Raw genomic sequence first — 7,807 nt, forward strand, 5'->3', positions numbered from 1 at the left:
TGGCCGAGTTCCAAGGCCAGAAGAGGACGTCCTGCCCTCCTCAAGCAGGAGCCAGCGCCGCCCGCGGGCAGGCCGGGATTCCTCCAGGCAACGGCGCGCCACCAGGAGCCGATCCCCGCACAGGTCCCGCGGCACCGGGGGCCAAGCTGGGTGGGAGCGCTCAAGGAGGAGCCGATCCCGGCGCAGGACCCGCAGCCGTGCCAGGCGCGGGGCCTGGTAGCACATCCTACCAAGAAGGGAAATGCAGCACATGCAGCCCGACCAAGAGCTGCGGGGGCAGCGCAAAGAGCCCAGGGACACAGGAGGCCCTCGAGGTGGTGGTTGTGTGGCTGCTGAGGGGCACCTGGACGGTGGCAGCGGGACGGTCGCAACCTGGGTCGTCTCCGACTCTGGCAGTGGCAGCGAACAGGATCAAGGCAGCCTCCCAGCTCCGGCTGAGGCAGGAACTGCTCCTGTCGTCTCCTCTCATGACAAATCATGGATTTGAGGAGGAGGGAAGCGACCTCTGGAGATCACCTAGTCCAAGCCCGCTGCTGGAGCGGGGTCAGCCAGAGCAGACTGCCCGGGGCTGCATCCAGTCAGGCTCTGACGATCGCGAAGGACGGAGCCTCCGGAACCCCTCTGGGCAATCTGTTCCCTAGCTCGACCTCCCTTCAAATAAAGCAGTTTTGTATTGCAGTTGTTCGGGAGAGGTTCTTTTCTTTCAGCTGGTGCCCGTTGTCTTGTCCCGTCTCTGGATACCACTGCGAAGGGACTGGAGAACCGCTGCCCCACGGGACTGCGCGCAGGAGCGTGGGTGCCTGGAGCTGGGGGGTGCAGGGTGCGGTGGCAGAGGACAGGGAAGGGTGAGAGGGCAAGCTGAGGTTCTCTGTTGCTCCTGTTCATGCTTGGGACCTTGAGGCCTCTGGCCTTTGTGTTCGTGGAGGGGAGCAGTGGGAAAGCCTCCTTAAGCCCTGCCCCGGTGTGGCTGGTCAGCAATAGAGCAGCCGGCGTGCCGAAGGGTGCTGTCGCAAAGGGAGCCTGTAATCCCCCCTGTTCAGAGATGCCCTTTTTCCTGGGCATGGGGGACTACAGAGGTCCTTGCTTCCTTTTCCTGTGCTGGTTTTAGCTGAAGAGCTGAAAGGAGCTGGCCAGGAGCCACCCAACGGCACCGCAGGAGACACATAGCAGGACTTGAAATGCACCAGAGCTCGTGGAGTGCATGTGCTGTACCCACCTCCTCCCAGTTACCTTAGCACCCCGCTGCCCTCAGCGAGCTGAGAACCTCTCCAGTTCCAGCCCGAAGAAGGGAAATAGCTGATGGCATCTCCCCAAAGCCTGGCATCACCCCTCTCTGTGCCCAGCAGGAGGGCAGCAACACCACGGGCTGGGGCATGGTTCCTCCAGCTGCCTTTTGCAAAGAAGTCCCAGCTCCTGCAGCCCTTGCAAATCCAGATGCGTGGAAAAACCTGTGAGATGACAGAGATCTCTCTTATTCCTGCCGTAATTAGTCCCTTTGGAATTCAATTAACAAGCTCCCTGCTGCAGCTATCAAGCCGTCCTCAGTTAAGCAAACAGGTGTACAAGCCAGGCCAGGTCCTTGTGAGTACAGTATAAATATTTCAGCATGTCCAAGGGAGGGCCTGTCCTTCCATACCCTCTGCAACTTACTTTAAAGTGTTGCCCCGCTGGTGGGAATTTAAGGGCTCTGACAACCAGAAGCACCTTTGCCCCCCTGCTCACCCTTCTCAGCTGGAGAGTATCTACCCTGCCCAAGCAGTGCCAGGGAAAAGCATCGTCCCTGGGATGACCACAACATCACAGGGCTGACCCTGGTCTGGCAGAGTTGATGCTGTGCAAGGTGTGAATATGCTGTCGGCTCTGCTGTCCCTGTGTGCTAGCATGGTGCCATGCACGTAGGCAGGCATCGAGTGTGATCAGAGTGGCATTGCCTTGCCTGTCTCCGGGGTGTGTGATCGGGCTGAGATATGCACTGGTGATGGTGAATAACAACCATTGCTGCAGGGGCTAGAAAACTTATTTTTATGGTTTTCTGGCTTTCTCTACAAGCTTGGCCAGGCTGGAAATTGAGAAGCTGATGTTTTCTGAGCTGTTTTCCTGGGCTTCAGGAAGTGGGAAGATGAGAGCTCCATTCAGTCCACTATTTTCGAATACCAGTGGAGTAGGGTTTGAAATAGGGCTTTAGCTTGGGGAAGATTTCATGCACATCTCCCTCCAGGGGCAACTTTGGGGCCAGGGAAGCGGGATGCTCGATACTTGGAGGGACACTGGATGCAGCCTTGCCTGTGCCTGCTGGAAATGCGCTGGGATGTGACACCCTGTGCTACAGCCGGCTGGGGAACAGGGTCTCCCACAAAGGTCCGTGAACCACCTCTACACCACTAAATGCACCTCTCTGCCTTCAGAGCTTTGTGCATACCGTAGGTCACAAGGAGAAATGAACAACGGTTCTTACAGATGCTGGAGATCATCCTGGTAGATCAACTTAATCAGCGCCTGTCCCAGCCCATACGCTCCTTGAGGATGAGATGAACAAGATGAAGACCATCAGTGCTGTGCAGTTCCTTATCAAACGCCCATCTCAACGACTCCCCAGCCAGGCTTCAGCAGCAGTTCCTGGTCACTAATGCATCCCCTCCAGCCGCTGGGGACTTGACAGCCCTACACACAGGGGTGAGCAGACAGTACAGCAGCAGTTCGAGTTTGGCGCTTCAACCCGGTGTGCAGGTGATAAAGTACATCCTCTCCTGGCTTCAGCGCAGGAAAATGCATTTGCCTGCTATGAAAGATATTTCAACTTAGCAAACTCTATCTAAAAATGAAGCCCATTATGGCAAAGAAAGAAAAAAAAGTCTCTAATGTTTGTACTGCATCAAAATGAATGATGTCACATGCCTGGACTGCCTTGGAAAGCACTGAATTGCCAAAAGATGGTGAACGTCTTCAATATTAAGCAAGAGGGACCAGAAGGAAGATGCTAAAACCTAGAGAAACTTTCCAGCTAATGCTTCTGTTGATGCATTTTTCTTTGAGGAGCATCCTCTGCTTTGATTTAAAGGTGCCCTTATCACACTGGGGACCTGGTAACGGTGCTGGTGGCCACTTGAGATCAATGCATGGATGTTACCATCCCATTTGCACTTTGAGCAGGTCTTCTAGCCCAGCAGCGTGTGCCGAAGCTTTGACTCCAGCACCTGCATCTCTGCTCCGATCTCTCCATCACTCACCCAGGATGAACTTGCAGCTGGCCATGGGCTTGGGCTCACCTATAACCTCAGTGCAGATGTAGCCAAGAGCCTGCTGACTCTGTATAACCTGAAATACTGAATCTCACGCAATTCCTGTGGGCAGCTGGAAAGGAACACACTGTGCTCCTGGCTTAAAACTCCCCGTGATGCCCTCGCACAGCGGTGGCTTTGCCCTGGGCGATGTTTGATGTCCCTCCAGCTATTCCCACCATTGCTCAGTGTTACGAGCCAGGACACCGCTGTGCAAAGCCCTGCTGAAATACAGGACAGCTGGCAATGCCGAAAGCCACGGGTTCCAGGGTATGGATGCCAGCATACCCCAGCGGGTGTTAATTCCTTCTGTAGCAGCCCAGGGGGCCTTCCAGGCCAGTTCACTGCTCAGTTAGGCTGAGATTGGACAAAGCTTAAATAACATGTGCTACTTTATGGTAGTTTGACTCCAACTAGTCACATTGGAAGTTGTCACGGGAAGGTCTGGGCTTGCTCAGGCAGAAACAAAGCAGCAGCAGCAAAACACTCCTTCCCACCCAAATAACGGTTCTAACAAAGCGAAGTTCTGCCAGCAAGTTATCATCCCTTTTCTATAGCAAAGCCTCCCCAGCCTGGCCAAAAGAGAGGAGTGGTGTGCTAGAAGGAAGGACAAGCTCAAGGGAGTTATTTCTTAAAGATGTTCTTTTGGAACCCAAATCACCCATTTTTCGCTTTTGTTTGCTCATGTTTCACAGTAGAGGTGGAATACAACATTTCCCTTGTTAAACATCAGTTCACTTGTATTGCTTCAAGATTTCTAATAAAATTAGGGTCACAGCGACCCTGCAACTATTTTGCTGATATTCTGCTTGAGTTGTGGTGATTTAGCTGAGAGCAAACCCCTGAATATCCAAAATAATCCTTAATCTCACAAATCATGAATTGAACCTTCCACATCACCTTCTACCTGCTGTGATCCAACAAATTAAAATGTCTCAAACCTTTTCCAGAATAACAAGGCCAATAAACTTCTGTGTCAAAGGCAAACCCCAGGCTCACAAGATGCTTTTAGAAACACATTTTTTTCCCCAGCTTATAAAAAAAATATTGAATGTTTGATGCTGAGGGGAAAACAGAGGAGGGTAGTTTATAGCATAGACCCAGCCTAAGCATATAGGGGAGTAGGGATGTATGGCAGGAGGGGAGAAGCCTTAGGGGGACAGTGGCACACCTGAGCTGGTGTCACGTGGGTTGATGATATGGCATAGCCCCATTTTTCACTCTCTCCTCAATACCACCACAACACCAGCTTTATTCTGTCGTTCTTGTAAAATATTTAGTGATTATCTCCACAAATTTAGAAACAAGTTGGCCGATCCTGCAGATGAAAACTAGTTTAAAAATTAATTGAAAGCTTTTAAAAATTAATAATTATTTCAGTTAATTAAAGTTGCAGCTTAACATTTTTTAAACTGTTAACAATTTGCTAGCTGCTACGCAGTTGCCATTGGAATAGAAAATGATGGGGACCGAAAAAAATATGTCAGAAATATGTTGTCTTCATCATTTCACAGAGCAGATTTTTGGGCTCTTCTGCATTGTCTGCATTATTATTGACAGCATTACTGCACCTATCAAAAAATGGATCTATAACATCGTAATTTTGCTAGAATTCCCTTTGTTCCAGATAATTTAAAATGCTTTCTTGTTGTCCATAACACATTTGGATATGGATTTTTTTTTTATGGATACTTTTACTTCTCATATCCATTGTTCTTTATTTCATAGCATCTGATTTTTAGTCACAACCATTATCTTGCTCCTTTTCCTGATTTGTTACTTACTATCTGTAGCTTGGCTTGGTCTTCTTGCTTCCTCTTTTTTGCCAGGATTTGTTGTGATCTTTTCTTTGTGATCATCATAAATACGCCTGTCAAGAAGGAACCGAAAGAAAAGGCATTTATTTCTCTGAGAATTTGAGAAATTTCTGTTTTCTAAGGAATCAGTGAAGAGAGCTGTAAAAAAGTGCTGCATGTGTGAGAATTGGCCAGCAGATTTTGCTGAGGACTTCTGCCTAGTTACTGCATCTGAATGGAATGGTTAATCCCCGGGGCCTCTCTTGCAGATGCAGACCCTGTCAGCAGGAGCTGCTGTGCACCCTGGCCTGATCTCAGCACCAAAAAGCACCTTAGTTTCCTAGCTCATGATCTACAGTGGTTATAAATTAATAAATCTGAATATACGTTACCCTGCAGAGGTGGATGCAGAACATCTCCCTGCCCAGAGCATCCCACGCAGCAGACCACGGCTGAAATGCTGTGGGGTATGGAGGAGAACAGGGGGGCAAAATTAGAGTGTGCATTTCTTAATGTCCCACGGACCAGAAGGACACACCAGAAACTTTGCCCTGGTGTTGTGTAAGCCCAGCTGCCACAGTCCGTATCTGCTCTGCCATGCCAGCAGCCCGTCTTTGCCATCACCGGCTGCAGCATGCACTGAGGCTGCTCCCCGTGCTGGAGGGCTGCTCTCATCTGCCATTTGATTTGTTTACATTGATTTTAGAGTAATGGCTTTTCATGAAATACATTTCAATTGAGAAAATAAATTATTTTCTCATTTGGGCGCAGGCAGGCAGCCGCTGCACCAGGTGCACGCTCCCCAGCCCTGCCGGCGTTGATTCCCCATTACAAGCACATCATTAGTGGGGCTTGGGCCATGCAAGAATTTCCATTCAAATGTGAAGTATTCAAAACTTTATGTATTTCACTTTTCATGCAGAAAATCTGCCTATTTCTACTCAGCACAAGAGGAACTTTTCTTGGGTTTTTAACCTTGAGCAAACGATAGTTTAACTATTTTCAGGACAGTAGAATGAAAAATTACACTGCCGCTGTTATGCACCGCTGCTCCATGGCCGATGGTTTAAACCTGAACATGGCAGAACTGCAGTCTGTAAGCAAAATATTTTTTATTTTTTTTCCCAGTGCTGCAGTGGAAAAGTGCTTTGAGTTCTGCTTCATTTTAGAAATGTGTTTTGAAGCTGTACCCTGTTGTTTTCTTTTTCCTGCCTGTGTTTGATGACCTGCCAGCCTTCGGCTGGCACTGAGCACAGCTCCATGAAGCATCAGACGGGAAGCTGTCGCGTGGCCCTCATCCCAGAGATGCCGCCTTCCTCTGTGGGTGAAGTTACATTGATGCTCGTCTGCTTGTAGGACTGGAGCTTTCCTGGAACATGAGATGAATTTTTAAAAATCATCTCCTCAAAGGCTGTTCAAGAAATTAAACCATCATCTTGATTGTCTCCTTACAATAATGGAAGGTGAGCATGATGCACAGTGGAGAATCCCCTTACAAAAGCAGCTGGATGTCCCCTACAATAAGGAAGATCCTATGTTTCAACCTGAAATCCCATGTCTTGTATTAAAGGCAGACTCTCAGTTTCCAGTCTGGACTAGATACACAGAAACATGTTCATGGAGACACCCTCATCCTCCTCTGACCTCAAATTAAAACTTGGCCCAGGTCACCCATTTCAGGAGTTTCCTGATGGATTCCTATGTGAAGCTTAAAAATCAGAAATAAATTTAAGAAAAGGAAACCATCCCCCTGGGGAGGTGTTGTAAGGCCAATGGGGCCCAAACTGTCTTGTTGTATCTCCCAGCAGATGCTCTCCCTTAAGTTGTTCCGTTATCCTGCAGCCCATGCAAACCTGACAACAACACCCCAGGGGGAAGAAGTTTAGTTACGCAGGATATGAAGAAAGCATTTTTCTTCCTGCTTGTTTCAAATGTCCTGATCCGTAGTTTGATACCCCTAGTTTTTGTGCTGTGGGGGACTGTGAATAATCTCTCCTGTGCCGCTCCTCACCACACAGCCCATCACTCACACTTCTTCCAGGATAAAGAGTCTCAGTCTGTGTAATCTCTCCACCCGGAGAACCGTTCCCCAGCCCTTATCTTTTCCACCTCTCTCTGTGCCTTTTCAAGTTTCTAGGTTTATTTCTGTCTTTTTTTTTTTTACTCCACCAGAGGTAACAGATTTGCAAACAGTATTTAAGTAGCAGGTGAATTATTGATCTGCACAATGACAAATTGATCTCTTCTGTTTTGTTTAACACTTTCCCCCTAAAAATTTCCACACTCAATTTACTTTTTAGGCTATCACAGATCACTGAGGTGATGTTTTTGTAACACTACCTGCAACATGGGCATGTGAGGAAGAAGTTATCTTTCCTGAGTAACAGCTCATTTAAGGCTTATGACTGGTTCAAGTACAAATGGACTGTTTCGCCTGTACACATGATTTTGTACATCTTGCTACTGAATTTCACTGTTGTTTTACTGTCCAGTTGCTCAGTATTGAGAGATCCTGCCATATCTTTTCACCATCAACTCTGAATATTGAAAGATTGCCAGCAACTTCACCCCCTAACTGTTTCCCTTTCCTTCTCCAAGTCATCTCCTGATCTGGAGACGACACTCCACCACAGGTCCCTGGCTGCCTCTCTTGGCACTTTTATTCCACTGCAAAATCTGCTAATTTATTCCTAATTTATGTTTCATACGCTTTGCAGTTATTAGACAGAAGAG

The sequence above is a fragment of the Buteo buteo genome, chromosome 24 (assembly GCF_964188355.1).
Source record: "Buteo buteo chromosome 24, bButBut1.hap1.1, whole genome shotgun sequence".
NCBI classification, from domain to species: Eukaryota; Metazoa; Chordata; class Aves; order Accipitriformes; family Accipitridae; genus Buteo; species Buteo buteo.